The following is a 23181-nucleotide window of genomic DNA, read 5'->3' on the forward strand; positions in this document are numbered from 1 at the left end:
ATTATCTATGTTCGTTTAGTATTTTTATTCATTATTGAATAATAAGAATTATTTATTAAGATCAGGTTTTAGGGTTTGGTCTTCCATCTATATGTACTACTTATAAAAACTATAAATGTTAGTAGTTAGAAAAAGCATGAGAAAGAACCTCATGTCATTTTAGTTATAAAAAAAAATGATTTATAGTAGATTTAAATTAATTTTTATTATTATCAAAAATCACCAAGATAGGAAAATGTAGCCTTACATGGATATTAGCATTATAGAAACATTATAGGATTTTCCAGAATTTATTTAGAATTTATTTATATTTTTTTAGGAATTTTTAGAGCAATGTTTAAGATCTTGGTAAAAATGAGTTTTACCACTTCGGAAGCCATTATGAAGAAAGGGAGTAAGATTTGAAGGCCATATTAAGTTCCTGAGCTAATTGGATGTTTTTAAACACTATGGTGAAGTCAAAAATACAAAAAAAAAATAGTTTTATTAGTAGAAAATAGGAGGACCAGCAGCTAGTATAGTCATTGTATGAAGGAAGGTGTATAAGTCCCATATGGATTGTAGCACCTTGGGTATAGGTAGGAAGATAAGACTAAGGCCTTAAGGTCTCTCTAGACGCCCTTACACACTATAAGTGAGCCTTGGTGAGGCTCGAACCCTTGATCTATAAGCAAATTAGCCTTGAGGTTAAATATTTTCACATAGCTTTTTGTTTATTTACTTATTGTTTCAAACCTTCATAACTTACTCAAAGTAACTCGGATTTACATGTTTATTATACCATTGGAAAGATAAGAAAATTTCCTATTTAAAAATCTAATTTTTTAATTTTAATTTTTACTTTTTATTGGGCAAAAATATAGTGAACAGACTGTGACTAAGTTTTAGAGTGTGTATTTGCTTGTATACATTTCTTTCACTTGTTTGTGTTGTTTTTTTCTTTTGTTCTTATTCACTGCATCTTCTACTTCACACTACCTATTACAAGCAACTCTTAATTGAGGCCATCTTGTATTTTGAGTAGAGGAGTGAAATTTACACTCACAATTGGAAATGATAGATTTTGAGATGCATAGATTCTTAACTTTGGCTCTTCATATCATATGTACTGTCAAAAGGACTTCTCCTACACTTACAATCTATATAAAAGTAAGACTATACTTATGAGAAATAACTTGTCATATAAGACTATAGAAATTTTTATTATATGCATCAAGATGTTTGATAGAATCATGAAGGCATTTGCTAATGTTAGATAAGTTTTTAAATTAAAAAAAGATCTAACTCTTTTTTGGAATATTAGATATTATTGGCTGTAATTGTGGTTGACAAAAACAACAATCTTAAAGACTATTAAAGAAGCTTTAGTAAAGATGAATAACAAGAAAATTAAAAACTTGTACAAGCTTTTAATTTTTTTTTTAAAGTAGAGCAACTATTGTATTTTCTAAAAAAAAATACATCAAATATTTTTGAATTGTGGCATGTCTGAATATTATTTGAAAAAAAATTCAAAAAATAGGATTTCTTTATAATCATATTATTATTTTGTGAACTAAAATAAACCTCTATTAATATAATAAATAAATAAATATATTTACTCATGCAATTATTTAAATAATATGAGTAGATAGAAGTAGATAAAAATAGATAAATTTGATAATATCTTATGAAAAATCTTCTTGAAAGTTTTATAGATGTAGATTTGTCTTTATATGTATCTATAAATGATTAGCAAATTGAAAACTTAGCCAACAAATTAGTCGCATATTACATATGTTGCATACTTATAGTATAAGTTGGACTTGTGGCACATATATAAGAAGCTTGTATTGTAAATTAAATACATATCTTGCGAGTTGAATATGTGTTGAAGGTTCTATAAAATGTAGCTACATAGCTCCTAATTAGATAGTATATATAGAAGTAACAATGAAGTTTTTTTCATTATTGTCAATTCCTTTCTTATTTCTAATCTGGTTTCAAGAGTCTCTACTTTCAAGAGTCTTTAATTTTTAGAATATTTTATAATATCTATTCTAATTTTTTTTAAATATAAAAAATTTCTTATTTTTATTTTGTTATTTCTCTTTGAGACACATCTTACTTGGTTATTTATATTTTTTGAATTATTTTTTGATAGATTGATAAGAATATACTTAAAATATAAGAGCTTTGGCTTTTTTTTTTTTTATTAAGAATAGATTATATCTTTTTTTTATATAAAATACAAGCATATTAAAAAATTTAGATCACATATTTTTAAAATAATATTATTTTTATTTATTTTTAAGTCTTTTTTTTCTAATTTTTTAAAGTAATCTTAGATATCTTCTTTTCTATTATATAACAATAACAAAGCTTATTAAAATGAAGAATGCAATAGTCTAATACAAAAGAAGATGAGAAAATTAATACTTATAATTATAGAATAGATATTAATTTATTTTTGAAAGATATTAATAAAATATATTAATAGTCCATATAATAGAAAATTCAGGAAAATGGATGAATGATTTAGTTATTAAAAGCGGTTAATTACAGAATTATAGTTGGAATCTGGAGAATCAGGAGAAAGTATATAGAAGTTCTAGAAGTGTCACAGACATACTCATGTAAGCTGGTAATTACATATACAAATAGGTAGAAGTAAGTAAAAGTAAGTTAATTCTATAGTATTTAATATGAAAGCTTCCTAGAAGCTTCATAGATATTGCTTTGACTTCATAGGTGTCTTTAATTGACTTTTTGGATTAGAAACGTGGTCAACAAGTTGGCCATGTGCCACACATGTTGTTAGCTTGAAGATCAAGTTAACTATATAGTCCACACGTAGAAAAACTTGTCTTGTAAGTCAAGGCATGTATCTTACAAAGTCAACACATATTAGAGGTCCTATAGAACGTCGCCACGTAGCCCCTAATTAGATAGTATATATAGAGACAAGAGTGAAGCCTTCTTCACTCTTGTCAACTCCTTTCTTGCTTCTAGTCTAGTTTCAAGGGTCTCTAGTTTTCTTGTCTTTTGGCAATAGCCATTCTAGTTTCTCTTTCAATATACATACTTATTTATTTATATTTTGTTACCTTTCTTTGAGTGAAGGCTCACTTGTCTGGATTGTTTTTTCATCGAGTTCTTGTCCTTAACAGATTGACAAGACTACACCTATAATATCAGAGCTTTGTCTAATCTTGATTAAGAGTGGATTATCCCTTTTTCTTGATAAGATATAAGCATATTAGAAGTTGCGGATTACCCTCTTCTAAACTGATATTGTTCTTAGTATTTTCTTTGTTCTCAAGTCCTCTCTTCTATTTATCTTGAGCGATATTAGACATCTTCTCTTTTTTAAGTGTTATCATGGCAGAACTTATTGAAATGAAGAATGCAATGGCAAAAATGTAAGAGCAATTGAAAGAGTTAATGCTTGCGATGCATCAACTCAATTTACCACCGCAAGGAGCAACAAGATTGGCAGGAAGTGAAGATATAGAAATGGTTGGAGCTGCTTCAATATCTGCACCAAATCATGTCCTTTCTCCTATAGTGGAACGCCCTTCTAGTGTTAAAGAACCAAGAATTGCCCTACTCGAGAAGTTTGATGGCACCAGATCCAAGTTTCGAAGATTTAACAATCAAGTGCAACTTGTAATTGAACTTCAACCCCAAAGCTATTCAACTCTAGGATCACAAGTTAGATTTATTGATATGCTTCTTTCAAGTGCAGCACTATCGTGGTTTTCATCTTTTCTTGAATGACGAGATCTAATATTGGATAATCTAGAGGCTTTTCTGGTGGAGTTTCGATCCATGTATGGAGAACATGATGCAATTCGTATTGCAACCAATAAGATCCGTATTTTACGACAAGGTAATCGATCAGTAATGTTGTATGCTTTACAATTTTGACAACTTATAACTGATATCAAGTGGGATGATGCTGCATTTATTAGCCAATTTCTCTATAGATTACAATATGAAGTAAAAGAATTAATGCTCAACTTACCTGATCCTCAAACATTGAGTCAAGCAATTGACTTTGCTGTAAAGTGTGACAATCGCCTTTTTGAATTCCAATCTGAGAACCGTACAAGTGGACCTCAACATTACTATAATTCAATGGCAACACCAACACCTCTTCAACACATACATTCGGAAGTAGAGGATATGTAAATTGATGCAGTACGTTTCAAACCTCTTACTAAGCAAGAAAAGACTCATCATTGTCAAGAAGGATTATATTTATGTTGTGGAGAATCAAAGCACACTGCTCAACATTGTCCAAAGAAACGACGCAATCACAAAATGAGGAGTATGGCTATGAAAGAAGACAACATGTTGGAAAAGGAGTTTGTCAAGCTACAATAGGGATCGTTGTCGTGTTGTAACACGAGTATACCATGAAAATATAAAGAAAGGGGACTTTTATTAATGTTCAGTTACCTCGAATATTGGGAGCAACGACCGATTCCAATGCCAATATTCAGGGGCCAGTTCAGACACCCCATTACAGTCAGCCGGGGCATACTGAAATGCTCTGTTTGATTCCAATAACGGGAGTCAGCAGAAAGGGAAAAGACCAATTCAACGACGGGTGAGCTTGGTTCGAAGAGCCAATTGGATCCAATTTCAAGACATCCAATCCAGGTCCTATTATGGGCCTCTTACCCAATATGGGACCTGACTTGGTCGGGCAACCCAATGCGGTCCAATTACGGGAACATCCAGGTCTTACTACGGGCCTCTTAGCCAATATGAGACCTGAATTGGTTGGGCAACTCAATGTGGTCTCGATTACGGGGGTTCAGATTCTGTTTCAGGCTGTTTCGTCCTTTGTGCCATTCCAAGAACGTCCTTTCAGTAAAAGGATCTCTTAAAGGTAAAAATAGAGGAGAAAGCTCTGACGACGGAGCCAATTCTGGATCCAAGACGGAAGATTGAAGAAATTCAAAGGCTAGGATTTGAAAGAGGGGAGAATTAGGATTAAAGAGGAGGATAGGTTAAGAAATGAAGGGGGGAGAATAAGGTTTTTTTGAAGGATTGGAGAGCTAGCTTCATGCTTCGGGAGGAGAAAAAAAGACAGAGAATTGGGATTTTTTTTCATAGGATTTTGAGAAGACTGAGGCAATCGTTGCTGAAGTCAGTGCTGTACTGGTGAATCAGGGTTTTAATGAAGTGGGTGTGATTACTCTTGACTGTTTTGTGAAATTGAAGTTACTTCTGTGATTGAAGAATTAAAAGGGTGTCTATAGAATTGAGTATGCGGAGTGAATGAAATTTATTGGGTTAATCTAAGAAGACAGTCAATGGATACAAGGTCGTGAATATAAAGCGGTATCGGAGATTAGCAGATCGAGTTGTTCGGGGTTCTCTGTAATGTCTAGAGACCTACCGGCTGGGACAAAAAAGATTTCGGCAAGCAATCGAAGGACATCCGTATAGATTTACGGTATATTCTTGTAATTGTTTATATTCCAACAGTCAAAAACTGATAGACTGCTTGAATATTAGCGAATCTCCATACTACCTTCTATAGTCAGACGCCTGGTATGTTCTTGAGCAGAAAAGCACGTAATACGATACTGTGCGGCTGGAACCTTGCACAACATCTAGTAAAGGTCCTATTCTCTCCTCAGAGCCCTCTCCTTATTTTAAATTAAATATTATTTTAGGACCTAAATATTACAAAGTCTCTGCCTTGTTAGATTCAGGAGCCTCAGCGTGTTTTTTAGATGAAGAATTTACTAAAAGACATAGTATATCTTTAGTAAAGAAAACCAAACCTATTCATGTAGAAGTCATAGATGGTCGTCCATTATCTTCCGGAGATATTATTCATGAAATCCTTCCTATAGAAGTAATAATCAATAGTCATAATAGTTTTGTAGTATTTAATATCATTAGATCTCCCTCTAATCCAATCATTTTAGGTTTATCATGATTAGAAAAATACAACCCTCAAATAGATTGGATTTTCTGAACTCTTACTTTCTCTAAAAGTATAACTAACAGTGTAGTTAATTAAATAGAGAGTCATAAGTCCAGTTCAATTAAACCCATATTTATAGGTACAAAATCTTTCTTGCATGCTGCTATGAAAGAATCACCATATATTATTTATGCCACACCTGTTCCTACTGGTGAAAAGACTTCAAGTGGCATTCCAAGCCAATATCAAGAATTTTAAGATGTATTCAAAAAAAAGAATGCAGATACACACCCGAAACATCGTCCCTATGATTGCTCAATTGACCTTCAAGAAAGAGCACAACCGCCATTCGGACCAATCTACAATTTATCACAAAATGAGTTGACTGAACTCAAGGAGTATATTGAAGAAAATCTAGCCAAGAATTTCATACGCCATTCTAAATCTCCGACACGAGCTCCAACTCTATTTGTAAAAAGAAAAGATGGATCATTGCGGATGTGTGTTGATTATCGAAGACTCAACAAGATTACCATCAAGAACAGGTATCCACTACCTTTAATATCTGGACTTCTTGATCAGCTGAATCAAGCTAAGATTTATACAAAAATAGATCTACAGAGAGCATACAATTTAGTACGCATCAAAGAAGGAGATGAATGGAAGACTACGTTTCGAACTATGTATGGATATTTTGAATACAACATCATGCCTTTTGGACTTACAAATGCACCAGCAGCTTTTTAACATCTAATGAATGATGTTTTTCAAGAGTTTTTGGACGATTTTGTGGTCTGATATCTAGACGACATCTTGATCTATTCTAAGAATCCAGAAGAACATGAACTTCATGTTTGTCATGTGTTACGAAAATTAAGAGATGTAGGACTCTATGCCAAGATAGAAAAGTATGTATTCCACACTACTCAAGTCGATTTCTTAGGTTACATCATTTCAAATGATGGACTTATGATGGATCCTAAGAAAGTTCAAACTATTATAGATTGAAAGATCCCAAAAACGGTAAGAGATGTCCAATATTTTTTGGGATTTGCCAACTACTATCGGATCTTCATCAAAGACTTCTCTCGAGTTGCAGCTCCACTTACATATTTGACTTGTAAAGACAAACTCGAATGGAATCAAGAAGCGAAAGTTACTTTTGAATCTTTGAAGACAACGTTTGTTTCTGCACCAATCTTGTATCGTGTTGATTTTTTTAAAGAATTCTTTACGGAAACAAATGCATCAGACTTTGCTTTGGGTGCAGTTTTATCACAAATGGAAACAGATGACAAACTTCATCCAGTAGTCTTTCATTCAAGAAAATTCTCAGCAGCAGAAATCAATTATGAGATCCACGACAAAGAACTTCTTGTAATTATGGATTCTTTTCAAGAATGGTATCATTATCTAGAAGGTGCTTCTAGACTAGTCACCGTGTATACTGATCTCAAGAACCTCGAATATTTTATGTCACCACGTGTATTAAATCATCATCAAGCTCGTTGGAATATGTCTTTATCAAGTTTCGAGTTCATCATCACTTATCAGCTGGGAAAACAACAAGGTTTGTCCGATGCCTTGTCTAGGCGTTCTTATCTTGCACCAAAAGAAGGAGATGTACCTTTGAGCAACAAAGAATGGTTTTCTTGAAGACGAAGCAACTTCATCTTCGAGCAATAAACTCAACATTGATTGTTGATTTAACTTTTCTTAAGCAAGTCCAATTAAGTATGTCTTCAGATCCTCTTGTTTATGATATCAAGAATAATTCTTCTAAATATCATGATCCCTCTAAATTTGAATTCATGAACAACCTACTCTATTTCGAAGAATGCCTATATGTTCTAGAAGAAAAAGCACGTTTACGTGTTCTTCAAGCTCGTCACGACTTCCCAACAACATGATATTTTGGATATAATAAGACTTTGGAGCTGATATCTAGGGATTTTTGGTGGCCTCAAATGTGGAAGGCAGTCAAAGATTTTGTACAATCATGTGATGTTTGCTCAAGATCAAAAACTCCTCGTCATCGATCTTTTGGACTTCTTTAGCCATTACCCATTCCAAAACAACCATGATCTTCTGTTTCTATGCACTTCATCACGGATCTTTCAATCTCAAGTTCTTATGATTCTATATTTGTGATAATAGATCGTTTTACCAAGATGGCACATTTTGTACCATGTACAAAATCTATCACAGGTGAAGAAACAGCTAAGCTCTTTCTTGACAATATCTATCGCTATCATGGATTACCCAAAGAAATTATATCAGATAGGGGAACTCAATTTGTATCAAGATTTTGGCGGACTCTCTTCAAGATTTTAAAAGTGGATATAAAACTATCTTCGATATTCCATCCTCAAACTGATGGACAAACAGAGCGTGTTAATCAAGTTTTGGAGCAATATTTAAGATGTACCATTAACTACCAATAAGATGATTGGACAACTCTTTTGCCATTGGCAGAGTTTGCTTACAATAATATGGTACATTCTTCTACAAAACAAACACCTTTCTTTGCTAATTATGATTATCATCTACGACTTGATACTTTTGACTTTTCAAAAGTTGATAATCTTGCTGCGAAAGATTTGGCAATTCATTTATCAGAGCTACATGCAACGATGAAGGCGCAGTTAAAAGAAGCTCAAAAATAATAAAAAGTCAATGCGGATGTCTATCGAAAGGAACAACCACCATTCCTCTTAGGTGATAAGGTATGGCTACTTCGTTGCAATATCAAGACCACTCATTCTTGTGATAAGTTGGACTATCGAAGGCTGAGACCATTTTCTATTTCTGCACAAATCAATCCAGTTGCATATCGTTTACATCTATCGGAGTCAATGAAAATTCATTTAGTATTCTTTGTATCTCTTTTTGAATCATACAAGACAGTGGACATACCAAGAAGATGACAAGCTCCACCTCCTCCTATAGAAGTGGACAATAATGAAAAGTTTGAAGTAGAAGAAGTCTTAGATTCAAAGCGGCGCCAAAATAAATTGGAATATCTTATCTATTGGCACAGATATGGTATGAGTGAACATACATGGGAGCCAATAAAGAATCTTGTAAATGCAGCAAAGGCGGTGGAGGCTTTTCATTGACAACATCCATCAAAATGAAGATGAAAACCTTCTTTATAAAAGAAACAACATCTAGGCAAGATAACATTCTACTTTCAATCCTTGTTCGTAGCTTCTTTGTAGTTGTGACGTTCAGGAGATGGAGAACCAATAACTAGTGGATTTGACTTAAGAGCCTTCATTTGTTGACATGTCGGATGAGACATTACGATTGTCACAACCTTCAAGACGATGCAATCGAGATGAAGAACTTCAAAAACGACATGTTCTTCCTCAAATAGATGGCGAGATACAACGTGTTTGGTATCATGATTTGAGAAGGGACTCCCGATGTTTGGTGATTTAGTTAGAGGTAGAAACAACTCCTGATGGTATTCCAAATGTTCTATTCGAAGGAAGTTATGAAGGCCTCAACAATGATCAAATAACTGGGTGGTCTTCTCGCCCTGGTATGGGACACTACCGATGGTTGAGAGGTCCTATCAATCATCTTCGAAGAGAACAAAGATCAGAGTATGTGGCGAATACAATTCGTCGCATTATAGATTTCCTCAACATATGATGACCGCTCCTCATGGAACTCGTCTTTAGAAGGGGGGGTAATATCATGGACATACTCATGTAAGCTAATAATTACATATACAAATAGATAGAAGTAAGTAAAAGTAGATAAAAATAAGTTAATTCTATAGTATTTAATATGAAAGCTTCTTAGAAGCTTCATTGACATTTTGACTTCATAGGTGTCTTTAATTGACTTTTTGGATTAGAAACGTGGTCAACAAGTTGGCCATGTGCCACACATATTGTTAGCTTGAAGATCAAGCTAACTATGTGGCCCATACGTAGAAAAACTTGCCTTGTAAGTCAAGGCATGTGTCTTACAAAGTCAACACATATTAGAGGTCCTATAGAACGTCGCCACGTAGCCCCTAGTTAGATAGTATATATAGAGACAAGAGTGAAGCCTTCTTCACTCTTGTCAACTCCTTTCTTGTTTCTAGTCTAGTTTCAAGGGTCTCTAGTTTTCTTATCTTTTGGCAATAGCTATTCTAATTTCTCTTTCAATATACATACTTATTTATTTATATTTTGTTACTTTTCTTTGAGTGAAGGCTCACTTATTTGGATTTTTTTTTCATCAAGGTCTTGTCCTTGACAAGAAGTTAATTAAGGTTCCAGATTGTGATAGTCATGAGCCGAGGGTCATCGCTGTGATAGTGTGAGCCGGCGTAAGCTTGGTGCTATCTCTTTTCTTTTGTTTGTAATTTTCTTTGAATAAGAGGATTGAGAGTTTTTGAATATTGTGAAGTGAATTATGGAATAGAAATGTGATTGGTTTTATTTGAGAAGAAGAAAGATTGAATGCTAAAATCTGATTGTAATTTAGCAGAGAAAATGAATATTTGTTTGTGTGAAACACCGTAATATGAATGGCAGTTCTGTGTGAAGAATTCCAGTGATTGGAATAAGGGTAATTGTGTACTGAAAGCTGTGAAGGCGCAGTATTATAGTTGGAGATTATGAGGGTGAATATATTGGTGGAAATAGCAGTTATTGGTATGACTCAATTGCTGTTAGGAAGAGACCGATGAGATGAAGGAGGAGATTATAGTTTTCTTGTGTATTTAGATATTGGAAATAGAGACAATACATTCAGGAGGTAATTGATTGTATGACCCTAATGTGAACGCTTAAGCAACTAGTCATTTCCCGTGTTCGAATCCTCCTATACGGGTTTATTTCCATTAGATTAATTTGAAATAAGTAATACGAGCAATCACAATAATTTATTAATTAAATTTGTGATTATAAATAGTAAAAATATTAATAAAAAATAAAGATATTATAATAATTAGAGTTGCTTCAATATCTATATCAAATAGTGTTACTTTTTCTATTATAGAACATTGATTAAGTATCAAAGAATCAAAAGTTATTTAGCCTAAGAAGTTTGATAGCTATCAAGGACATGAACCTTAAAGAATTAAAGGATCAATACACCTATTTATCACTCAAAAATACTAAGAAATTATTTAAAGATGGTAATTTATTGAACTAAAATGGCTATTGCCAAAGTCTTGAAATAAGACTAAAAACTACGAAGGTATTGACAAGAATAAAGAAATCTTCACTCTTAACTACATATATATTATGTAACTAAGAGCTATAAGTTAATGTTCTATAAGATCTTTAATATGTGTTGACTTTGCTAGATGTGAGTGGATTTTTTTCCCCTCACTTAAATTTGATTTAATTAGATTTATAACTTAGATTAGAGTCCAATATTAATTAATGTAGAGATGCAAATCATCTATAAGATAGAAAAACCATAATTAAGTAATAATAAAGATTAATCCAACAACACAATAAGTTAGTTACAGATTTTTATGATTTAATTTTTAGCATTTGTAGTTCATTTGATTAAGTACCTTCTAAGATTTATTCCATCAAATTTAAATTCTAAAAATTATGGATTGGAATAAAATAAAATAAAAACAATGAATTCTATGCTAGAGTGCTAGTCTAGAGCTTTCTAAGGTGGTATTAACCATATAAATCGGAGTTCTATGTGGAAAGTTATCTATAGATGAAGTTTTTATGATAAAACTTCATCTAGAATTAGAAATTTAGTAATAAATAGCCTTAAATATTTAAGTTCAGCACTAACATGATGTTAAGATTTTTTAAGATAAAAGATGAAATTTGGAAGATTAAAAAATTAAAAATAAAAAATAAAAAATAAAATTAAAATTAAAGTTAAAATTAATAATTAAAAGTTAAATGAAAGTTTAAAAGTAATTGAAGTAAAATTTGAAGGTTAAAAGTAAAATTTAAAAGATTAAGGTTAAAAGAAACAAGAAAAAATTAAAATATCAGATTATTTTTTTATTTTTTTATTTCATTTTATTTTATCCTTAAAAGATAAAAATGGATGGAAAGAGAAGAATTTAAGATTAATTTCCAAAGTGAGGTAAAAGTTTTTGAAATTATTAAATAACATTAATTAATGATAATAAAACAAATGAGTGACAACATAACAATTTAGGTGCTAAAGAATGTGATTAGAAGATGATTAGAGAAAGAAAACTTACTTAGAGTATGTCAAGTTGAGGACAACAGATCCCTTGTCGTTTAAAAATTTGCTAACATTCCCACACAGCTTCTATGTACTTGAAATTTTTTTTGGTTGAGGTTGACTTAGAGCTGCTCTTATCTATCAAATTTCATGGTGATCCAAGGTTTGACATCCGAGATATGTGTTTTCAAAGCAAGGCAATGTGAGCTGCCTAGGTAGCAGACCCCCTTCTACTTAAAAATTTACTAAAAATAATTTAATAGTTTGAAATTGACAAGTATAATTTTTCCTAAAACTACACTTAGTAGAGTTCCTTTTACAACAAATTTCAGCTTAAAAATGTAAGTCAGTACTAAGATAAAATTTTTCAAAGCTAGTTGTTCAACACTACCAAGGCAGCAGAACTCTTCACATTTAAAAATTCATTAAAAATTTGATATAGATCAAGAATTAGTGATTTAAATTTTGTAGTAAATAAAGTCTTAGAGTACATTCATTATAATAATCCAAATCCAATTTGAGTGAGAGGTCACCAAGTTATAGATTTTTAAGCCGATGCTCCTACACTACAAAGGCAATAGATCCCTGCCACCTTGAAAACTCGCCAAAAATTCGTCACAACTTCAAATCAGACGTGCTTTATTCTGTTACAAAGATAAGAGTGAGTAGACTCTGTTTACAAAGTTTCATAGAAATAAAATAAAAAGAGATAGACTGAGCGAGTTAAAACCGAGGCCATACAAGTTTAAAGAAGAAGATTTGCATTCACAAGATGGGAAACATTTTTTCCATCACTTTGCCACAAGAAGATGGAGAGAGAGAGGGAGCTTGGTCATCCAAGCCCTCTTAACCAGGTGGGAGGAGGCCCAAAAGTGGCGGACACATCTTCACCATCAAAATCAGAAATTCCTAAACAAGTTCAAGGGTCTTCAATAATTCTCAGCCCAATCCCGATTTCAAGGTTGGAAATGCCTAGAACTCAAAAAATAACACCTTTTTGGTAAAACTAATACCACCAATGTCTCTAAAACATATTTTTATCCTAGGATCAATTATTCACAAGCCCAAATCTGAGTTCTAAATCATAAGAATCAATTAATTTGCTAATTTAGTTGTAAATTTCAACTACAATTCTAATTCTAATTAGCCTACTTGGAAATCAGCAAGGGTTCTTGCCATTAAATCCTTCATTATCACCATTCTTCAATTTAAACTCCCTTAAGCATGAATTCTTGGCATATCAAAAACCTAATTGCAAATTGGCCTTGAATTAATATGCTTGTGATTTTTTCCAATTTTTCCTTTTTTCAACTTCAAGTAGTGATTAAAATCACTATGAAAGGAAACTCCACCAAAAATTTAGCTTATCTCCATCTTTTTAAGATCATCATTAATTTAAAAATTAGACTTTATTTTTTAATTTAATTAAATTATAAAATAAAATTTAAGCTTAAAAATCTCAAAATTAATTAAGAAGATAGAGCAATTAGATTTAATAGACTTTCTAACCATAGTCAAATTAGAAATTAGCTTTTGGATTGAAAATTAAGATTGCGGATTAATTTAAGATATAATTCCTAAGAATTATAAGAGAAATTCTACTAAAATTGTAATTTTTTTACTAAAAAAAAGATTTAAAGTAATTCAAGAAAAAGAAATCATAGATCTTTTAAATTTACTATTTTTTTTCCTTTTGAATTTTAAAATATTCAATCAATCTACTAATTAGAAATATCCATCTAATTAACAACCTAAAGATATGATTAAAGTCATAATTAACTAAAAAACTAATTTAGATCTATTAATTAGTTAAATTAGCATTAAAATTAGTAAAAATATGTTAAAAATTAAAAAAATAATTATAATTAACCATTGGAGCTTTTAATTATGCTCACATTAGACACATGTCTTAACTTGCAAGGCAAGTTTTTTATATGTGCACTATATGTTTAACTTGTTTCACAAGCTATCAATATATATGGTACATAGTTAACTTGTTGATCAAATTTCTAACCTACTAATCAACTACAAACATGTATAAAGTCAAATCCACATCTATAAAGCTTCTAAAAAGCTTTTTTAAAAGATATTATGAAATTAATTTATATCTACTTACTTCTATTTAATTATTTAGGTAATTATTGGATTAAACATTTATATCTATAATAATACTATAAGATTAAAGTTTTGAGCATTTATCAATCAAGTTAAATCAGCAATTAAACTTTAACTTCAAAGCTATCTAATTTCATAAGTACAAGTCAAGTTTACAAAAATATTAATTTTAGATTATGCTTCATTGTTTTTTTTTTTTTTTTTTTTTTTTAAATGACATGATCCAATATTTAATAATTTTAGAAGTTTTGTTGGCTAAATTTTGATTTATGTATGAAAAAAATGATGTAATTTATGTTCCAACCAACAAGAGTTATAATTCGCAATAAGGTAGTCAATTAGTAATATTATTTTTTTTTATAATTTTGACAACTTATAATTAATATAAAATAAAACTATGTTGCACCTATCAGCCAATATTTTCTATGTAATATAATATAAATTAGAAAAATTGATAGTAAACTTACTCGATTTATAGACATTGAATCAAGAAATTGACTATGTTATGAAGCATGATAATTAACATAAGATAGAATAAATTCTAACTAATACATGATTTATTCTAATTTATTCAAGAATTCAATTTAATATATTATAATAATTACTTGCATTATAATTTAATATCAATTATAATATTTATAATTTTATTATAATTTAATTTAATTATATTATTATTATTTATTCTTCTATTTTAATTCAATTAAAAAAAAATTCAATAAAATCTACCCATATAAATCTTTAATTGCTTAGAAGTTTTCATCCAAAAATAAAAATTTATCCATTAATGGTATTTTATTTGCAAATGACTATTTTTCTTTGAATAATAATTCATCCAAAAATAACTATTCATATTTGATTAAAATTCATCCATAAATAATAATTCATCTAAATCTTAAATGCTTTCAATTTTAACTAAAGTTTATTCATATATAAAATCCATTTAATTCTAAACTTCATCAAAGTTGTACCTACTTCTATTCTAAATCCTAATATTATTTGTCTTAATTGTCATCTACTAAAATCAATTTTTTAAGCAAAAATATTTTTAGTAGTGTATTTCAATTCAAAATAGACATTTACTTTGATATCGTATTGTGACTGATTATATAGTAAAAATATGACTAAAAATGATTTTTTAATTAATATTCTATTATATTAGTTCAATAAGAATTAAAAATATTTTAATAAGACTTTTATAAAAGCTTCCTAGCCTATTTGCTTGTGTTAATAGCAAGTAGATAAAAATTAGTTAATATTTTTACCTTCTCGGATATAGAAACTTTTTTACTGCCTTAGAAAGGCCATAAATTATTAAAAATGAGGATGTAAGAAGTAAATGGTTGATATGGTTGATACTAGGGTCAAGTTGAGGATAGGATTGGGCTAAAAAATCCTTAGGATAGATTAGATTGATACCATGGGATCGACTACTTGCGAGACGAGATTGAAATCATATCTTTGATCACTAAAATGATTGTCTAGGAAAAATTAGGATTTCATTTGAAGATCGGAGGTTATGGTTTAAGAGCTAGCTTGAAGCTCTTTTCAAAAGCATAAGGATTTTTTTTTTAGGATTTTTGAAGACTTGAAAATTGTTGTTCAAAGTCAAGGTTTGTATTGGTGATTTGGATTATATATAATATAACTACGGCTAGTAATTTTGGCTAGTTCGTACAATTTGTGTAGCATCTATGGTTCAAAATTTGATATTATTTGGATTATTAGGTGTGCTACATGAATACAAAATTTTGTGATAATCTAATGGTGTGGTTTAGAGATATCTGGTTTTTAGCACAAGAGGACTTTAGAAGTTGGAAATTTGGAGTTGGATAGGGTTTCTATGATATCTAAAAATCTACTAGTCAAAAAAAGGTGAAATTTGGCATGGTCTTGAAAGATTTAAAGATCAAGGTGCATGCCAATTTTGAGTTAAAGTTAACAATTGGAGAAGAAGAAATCAATGCTAGTATTTTTGGTTCACTTTTCAAGTTGGTGGCTAAGTGACATTAGTGTAGTTTTTGGAGATTTTCTCACAATCTATAAGTTGGATTGGACTGAAAATTCTTAAGCATATAGAAGACTTATATTGAAAATTTTATGCAAAATTTTACATCAAGTGGATGGGCAGATTAGAAGTTACAGCTTGTTAAAGCTCATTGATTAGGATTGGGGCGTGTAAGAACAATTTAAATTGCTTAAATATGAAAGTAACAAGATAAATGGGATTTATGTATAATTAAGGCTACTAAAAAGAATATTTTTTTAGTACTTTTGAATTAAAATTTGGATTATATTCTTCTCATATAGATGAAACCTATTAGGATTTCTTGGATACTTGTGAAACACAACTTCACCTTCCACAACTAGGTGCTTGGTGCATTCCTAAATAAGACAACACGTAATATAATATTAGTTGAAACATGATTAGTCTATCTTAAGTATCTAAGATCCTTCTAATATACAACATAAAACTTCATCACAAGATTGGACAAATTAGACATGAACAAAACTAAAAAAAACCAAATAGAATAGGACATGGAAGACAAAACATAATAAAATAGGAAGATACAAAATTCAATTGTATTAAGAAAATGATCAAAAACCATACTTGACTAGATGTCCCAAAAGGCGTTGGCCATTCTTATATATACTTTGTTCTAATATCCTAGACTTTTTAGAATGTTCTACAATAGATCCCACGTGGTAGGCTCCACCTAAATAACCACCCTAAATTCTTTTTAGAATGTTCTACAATGGATCCCACGTGGTCTAATAATCTAACTTCAATTTTAGAAACTTCCATGGTTCTTATTATCTATCCCTATACAAATATCTTATCTATACCCTATTACAATTAATCCTCGTCTACTAATGTAAAACATCATCGTTTTGCTCATGATAGTATCTTTGAATTGTCTCTTAGCAATGGGTGAAATTTTGTGCTGGTTCCTACTTTACATCATGAATGGAATAACCTTTTCAAAGAACTTTGTATAAAAGTTGTAGACATCTACTACAATAGAGAAAGTAGCGATGCTCCAAAATACTATCCACTTCATATTCTTGTTGGTCATCAACTATAACTGGTAGTAATAGTGGTTGATGTTGATCCAAAAAGTACTTTGGTTCGGTATGAAATTCCTTCAATTACGAAATATAAAAAATAAGATAGACTCTAATATAATGCAGAAGCTTGAGGCGATATATAATATTAGAAATCATTGCAAAAATGTGGAAAGGTCCAAGCCACTGAGGTGCTAGTTTATGGATTTAGATTGAAGTAGCAAGTGGCAAGTTGGCATTGAAAAATAATACTTTATCATCCTTTTGGTTGGTCTTGTATTATTAGTGATTATCTACATATTTTTTTTTTTCAATTCTCTGCAGTAAGAAGATAATGTCGAATCTCTTGTAAGTCTATTCTAAGCCATTAAATAAATTCTTCTATTTTTAGGTTATTGATGTCAATGAAATAATAAAGAGTTGTTGATGTAATCAAATGCTGATAGATATTAAGAAAAAATAGTGAATGATTAGTACTTGCTTGAATATTATCATTATAAGCAAACTCCAAAGGCCTCAAGTATTCATTTCAATTATTATGATGAACTACTACAAATGCTCACAGCATATCCTCTAAGGTCCAATTTGCACACTCTATTTGTTCATCTGTTTGAGGGTAGAAGACTATAGACATGGCAAGTTGTTTGCCTAATAGCTTGAATAAGGCTTGCCAAAAACTTCTCGTGAAGCATGGATCTTGATTTGAAACAATGATACAAAATAATCTATAGTGACAAAAGACAATATCAAAGTAGATTTGTGCAAACATTAAGGCATCAAGATCTAAACGCATCACAGTCAAGTAAAGTTGCTTTGAGAGTTGATCTATAAAGACAACAATTGCGGTATAATTATGATATATTTGTAGCAAAAACATAATGCAATCCATAGTCACCTACTCTCAACATGCCATAAGTAGTGGAATTGGCTGCAATAGTCTAATAGACACAATATTACATGCTTTATTATGTTGATAAAACTTGCAAGAGTATACAAAGGCTTGAATATCATGATCCAAACTTATCTAAAATCATGTCCTTGAGATCCATTCTAGAGTCTTTTCTCATCTCAGTTATCCAGATATTGAAATATCATGTCTCTCTTGAAATATGTGCATCTAGAGTATAGCATTATTGAGTATGTAAATTCGCTTCTTAAAATAGATCAATCCATCATTAAGAGTATAATCTTGATATTATATATCGTCTATATTTAGCCAATTGCTAACCATCTTGAAATAAGTATCATAATACATAGCTGCCTTCCGTTTTGTCTCTTTAGTTAGATTTAAAATGACACTACTAATAGTAGCAACTTCTCCCTTATTTTTTAATTTATCCATCAAGCTTGGTCTCTACAACAAGTTGAGTAGTACAATATATTGTTGTCTTTGTTTGTATTCAAGCTGGATATCAAAAAGCTACAATGATTCTTTTCAATGATAATGCTGTAATTTCATATTTTTTAAATACAAATTGTGAAGCAAGGTCAATGGTCAGTTCAAACAACCATTGGCTTTTTCAACAAATAAAGTTCTTATACCTTTGTCATATGTATAATCGCTAATTATTCTTAATCACATACCTAATAATTGTACTTTATCCTTTTGAACTTGTGTGATTCAAATATAACAGATTGAAGGCTCCTACCAAAGTCTTGTTGAAGGACTGCTCTACAAACAAAGTTGGAAGCATCAATATCAAGCGCACAAAGAAGATTATGATCATACAATTGCAATATTGGAGTAGTAATGAGTGCTCCCTTTAACTTATCAAAGGCACTTTGCTGCTCCAATTTTCATTTAAATGAAGCACCTTATTCCAATAGGTTTGTCAATGAGACAACAATGTGAGCAAATCACCGAATAAAATGACAATATTATCTAACAAGGCCTAAAAATGAACAAACTTTAGAAGTATCCTTAGAGGTTGGTCAATCTTTTACTGCTTTCACCTTATTTTGTTCCATATGTATGCCTTTGGAGGACACCACATGTTCCAAAAATGTGACTTTTGACTTCCAAAGTTTACATTTTGATTGCTTACAATAAAAATAACTATCTTATACCTGATGCAATACTTTTCATAAGTGTTATTCATGCTCTTTAGGGATTTTATTATATACAATGATGTTCTTCATGGACTTTATTATATCTAATGTCTTTTGCAACTCTTCAAGTTCTTTTTGGTATTGGGCAATAAAGTGGTCGACTTATTAATTTGGCTCTAGGCAATAGTTCTATTTGAAAGGATCAACTTCAAACAAGATGCATGTTACTAGATAGGTTGGTTAAAAAGATATTTCAATATTCTTGTATAAGTCGATCTGCCCATTCTATTCCTTCAATTATCTTTCCTACCACTGCTACAAGATTTGAAACCACTATATATACTAGTTGATTATGTTATATTTGCTTCTTTATAAAAGTCGTCTCTACAAGTAAGTCTTTAGTTGCAAATTATCTTTTTTCTTCTCTTGATGTAAAGATGTAAAGAATCACCTTGCGTCTACCATCTTTAAAAGAAATTTTCCTTGCTATTCAATTAACTTACTTATTTCTCAATTTTAGCCATGGCATATCTAAGATAATATTACATCTTAGCTTTGTTACCTTAAATCTCTCTCTCAAGATGTAAATGTCAGTCAATCTTAAGGTTTTTCTTCACATGTCTCACTTATTATGTTCTCTCAATCATCTACAAGATATATATATTTTTCCTTCATTTCCTTAGTTTTAATTTCAAATAGGTCGATAATTTTAGTTGGGTTATAATTTTCTGTAGAGCCACAATCTACAAGCATTCGGCATGGTTGGCCTCTTAGTAATCCTGTTAGATGTACCAATCGACTTTTTTTATAGTTATCCAAGGCCATGCCATTTGTCTCTGAGAAATAATAGTTATTTATAATATTGGCTTTCAGTACCTTTATAAGCGAGCCCTATTTTCTTGCTCTTTTTCATTATCTATTTGATGAATTTCAAGACTATGAACCTACCTTGTCTTGCTGATTCTTGTATTTTGATATTTTAGACAACCTTCAATGTGATGGCTTGGTTCCTTGTAATTATCGTTTTACTTATTCTACAAATTCTTTTCAAAATAAACCTGTATAAGAGGATTCAAATGGAAGGAAAGACTAAGTACATGAGTTCTACTTATTAGGGTCACACAATTAATTGTATTTTAAATCATTGAAAACACCAAAGAATATTACAATGCTTTTCACTTCCTAATAGTACTCTGCAATCACTGATAACAACAAAGCGCAACTCTCGCACTATCTTAAAAGACCGCTTCAAATACATAAATTCCATTCAACACCAAAAATAACAAACTTCGACTCCAAACAATCTGTATTCACATAATTTTTGTAGTGACAAACTTCTTCTGTTGAAACATATACAACTTTTAATGAACAATAATCATAATCTTCCATCCATTAACAATCTCTCACAAAATCTGATAATAAACTCTCAATATCTTCTTACAATAATTCAACGACATAGTACTCCAATTACATAATCAATAATTCAACGACATAGTACTTCAATTACATAATCAATAATTCATAAATCAATCTCTGATTTATTCCACAGATTCACTTCACAGTATTTAAAAACTATCTATTACTCTTCAACAACAAAAAAATAAAGAGGTAGTACTAAGCTTACCCTAGCTCATGACTATTACAATTTGGTCCTTAGACTAACTTCTACAATTCCTATATACTTACTCTCTATTCCCAGATTCTAACTATAATCTTGTAATTAATCACTTTTAATAACTAAGTTAACCATCCGCCCTCCTAAAGTGATTATTCTATGGACTATTAGTCTATTTTACCAACATCTTATAGAAAAAAACTAATATCTATTCTATATAGCCTCGCTTCTATCTGTGCAGCATCCTCACAAACACACAATTGTTACCTATCTAAAAACTACTTAATAAAACTCTACAAAGTTACTATTTCCTCTAGTCTACCAGATTGATCACTTATTATATTAACCATTGTTGATTTCACCAATTCTCATTCTAAATGTAAATCTTCTTCCTCTACCAATCCACCCATCAACTCCTTCCTCAACTCGTTTGAGAAATCTTCATTATACTCTCCCAATTCACGGACTTGAGCCTCTAGTTTCAAGATCTGGGTATCACGGAGTTCCAACTGATGCTATTGCTGACTCATCCATTCTAGAACATCTTCAATTGACGCTTGTGACCAGCTCCTCACGATTAATTTTTTCGTTAATTTTGCCACCTCAGCTTCTAAAACTTCAATTTCAGACCTCAATTTCTCTGTTTTGCATCTGGATTGGTCATTCAATGCCGCTTTTTCTTTTGCCAATAACTCGACCTTTTCTCATTCTACTTGCAAGTAGCATTTGAGTTTCTCCCATTTTAAATTCCATATCTTGCGAGTCTAGATTAATTCATCTTGTTGTCCTTCTACAATCCGTAGTATGCTTTCTTTTTCTTGCATCCAAGCTTCTTGTTTTTTTTAAAAATCCCCTCTCCAATGTCAACTTGGATTTTGTATTCTCTTAGAGGATCCGTTCTTTCTCTATGATTTTTTGATTTTGCTCTGATATCACCTTCTTGCTGGCCTCCAGTTCCCGTTTTCTACTATCCTCTACATCCAATGCTCACACCATACAATGTATTTGTAAAATATGCTTCAATAGAGCATTCTTAAGAGGTAATCCTTTGGGCAATCGACCTTGTGGAAATACTATCGTGTTGTAACACGACTATATGGTGAAAGATAATAATATAGATCTTATTATAGAAGAGCCAAGTTAAAAGATAAAGTAGAAAAATATGGATAAAAAATAGGAAGGTAGTAAAACTTTTAGTAGTAATGCTGCTCTTTTAGAAGAAATAGCTTCTACTTACTTTGTAGGGCCAAAAATAAGGCAAAAAAAGATAGATTGAAAAAATAAATGATATAGACATCTTTAGGAGGAATTTAAGAGTAGATTCTTATAAAAATTATCTAGAAAAATTTGATATTAATACCCAAGAAGGACCAGTTATCAATCTAGGTCGAAATCAGACCCTGAGGCACAAAACCGAGTCTTTCTGATAATTCGAGGACATTTTTGTAGATCAAATAGTGGATTTAGAAAAAAAACTTAATAGGGTTTCAATGAGCATTGGTTTTGGGTGATTTGGATCTGTATTAACTTTATAAGAGCTTTGTAAAGTCAAGATTTGTTTCAGATGACTTGGGTTTTGTGAAATAAAATAGGATTTATATTTTGGATGATTTCAAGAGTTTTGTAACAGATCTACAAGTAAAATTTTTTGGGTTAATGTTCATAGTTGTGCTTAATATGTGTTGTGAGTCTTAGCTCAATCTAATAGTTGAATTGAGGATTATTGAGGTTTAAGTAAGTCAAGGTCTCAGAAAGTAGAATTTCAAGTCCAAAGAAGGTTTTTAAGATTTCTTGCAATCTACTTATTGGATTGGAGTGAAATTTATTTGAGAGGATATTAGACTTTTTTTTCTATGTGTATGAGAATTTTGAGATCAATAAAATGGTGAAAAAGAGAGTTATTGGCTCTAGGAGATTGGCATCAAGGTTGGAGAAGGAGGCCAGCCAATATCCAAGTACATTTTTGACGTTATCGTCTATTTGAAAATTCCGATCCTTTTTGAAAAAAATTTGCTTATTTTCAATTTAGTTTTTAAAAAGTATACAAAATTTGATTTAAGGTCAATGGTTCATTCATTAGTTATTGAGATTTAAATATGTTATAAAAATTACTAGGATTTGGTTAGGATTTGATTTAGGATTAGGATTTGGTTAGGGTTTGGTTTAAGATTTAGGATTAGGATTAGAATTTGGTTAAAATTTGATTTAGGATTAAGATTTGATTTAGGATTTA

Source organism: Physcomitrium patens, chromosome 13 (genome assembly GCF_059467195.1).
Source record: "Physcomitrium patens ecotype Gransden chromosome 13, ASM5946719v1, whole genome shotgun sequence".
NCBI lineage: Eukaryota > Viridiplantae > Streptophyta > Bryopsida > Funariales > Funariaceae > Physcomitrium > Physcomitrium patens.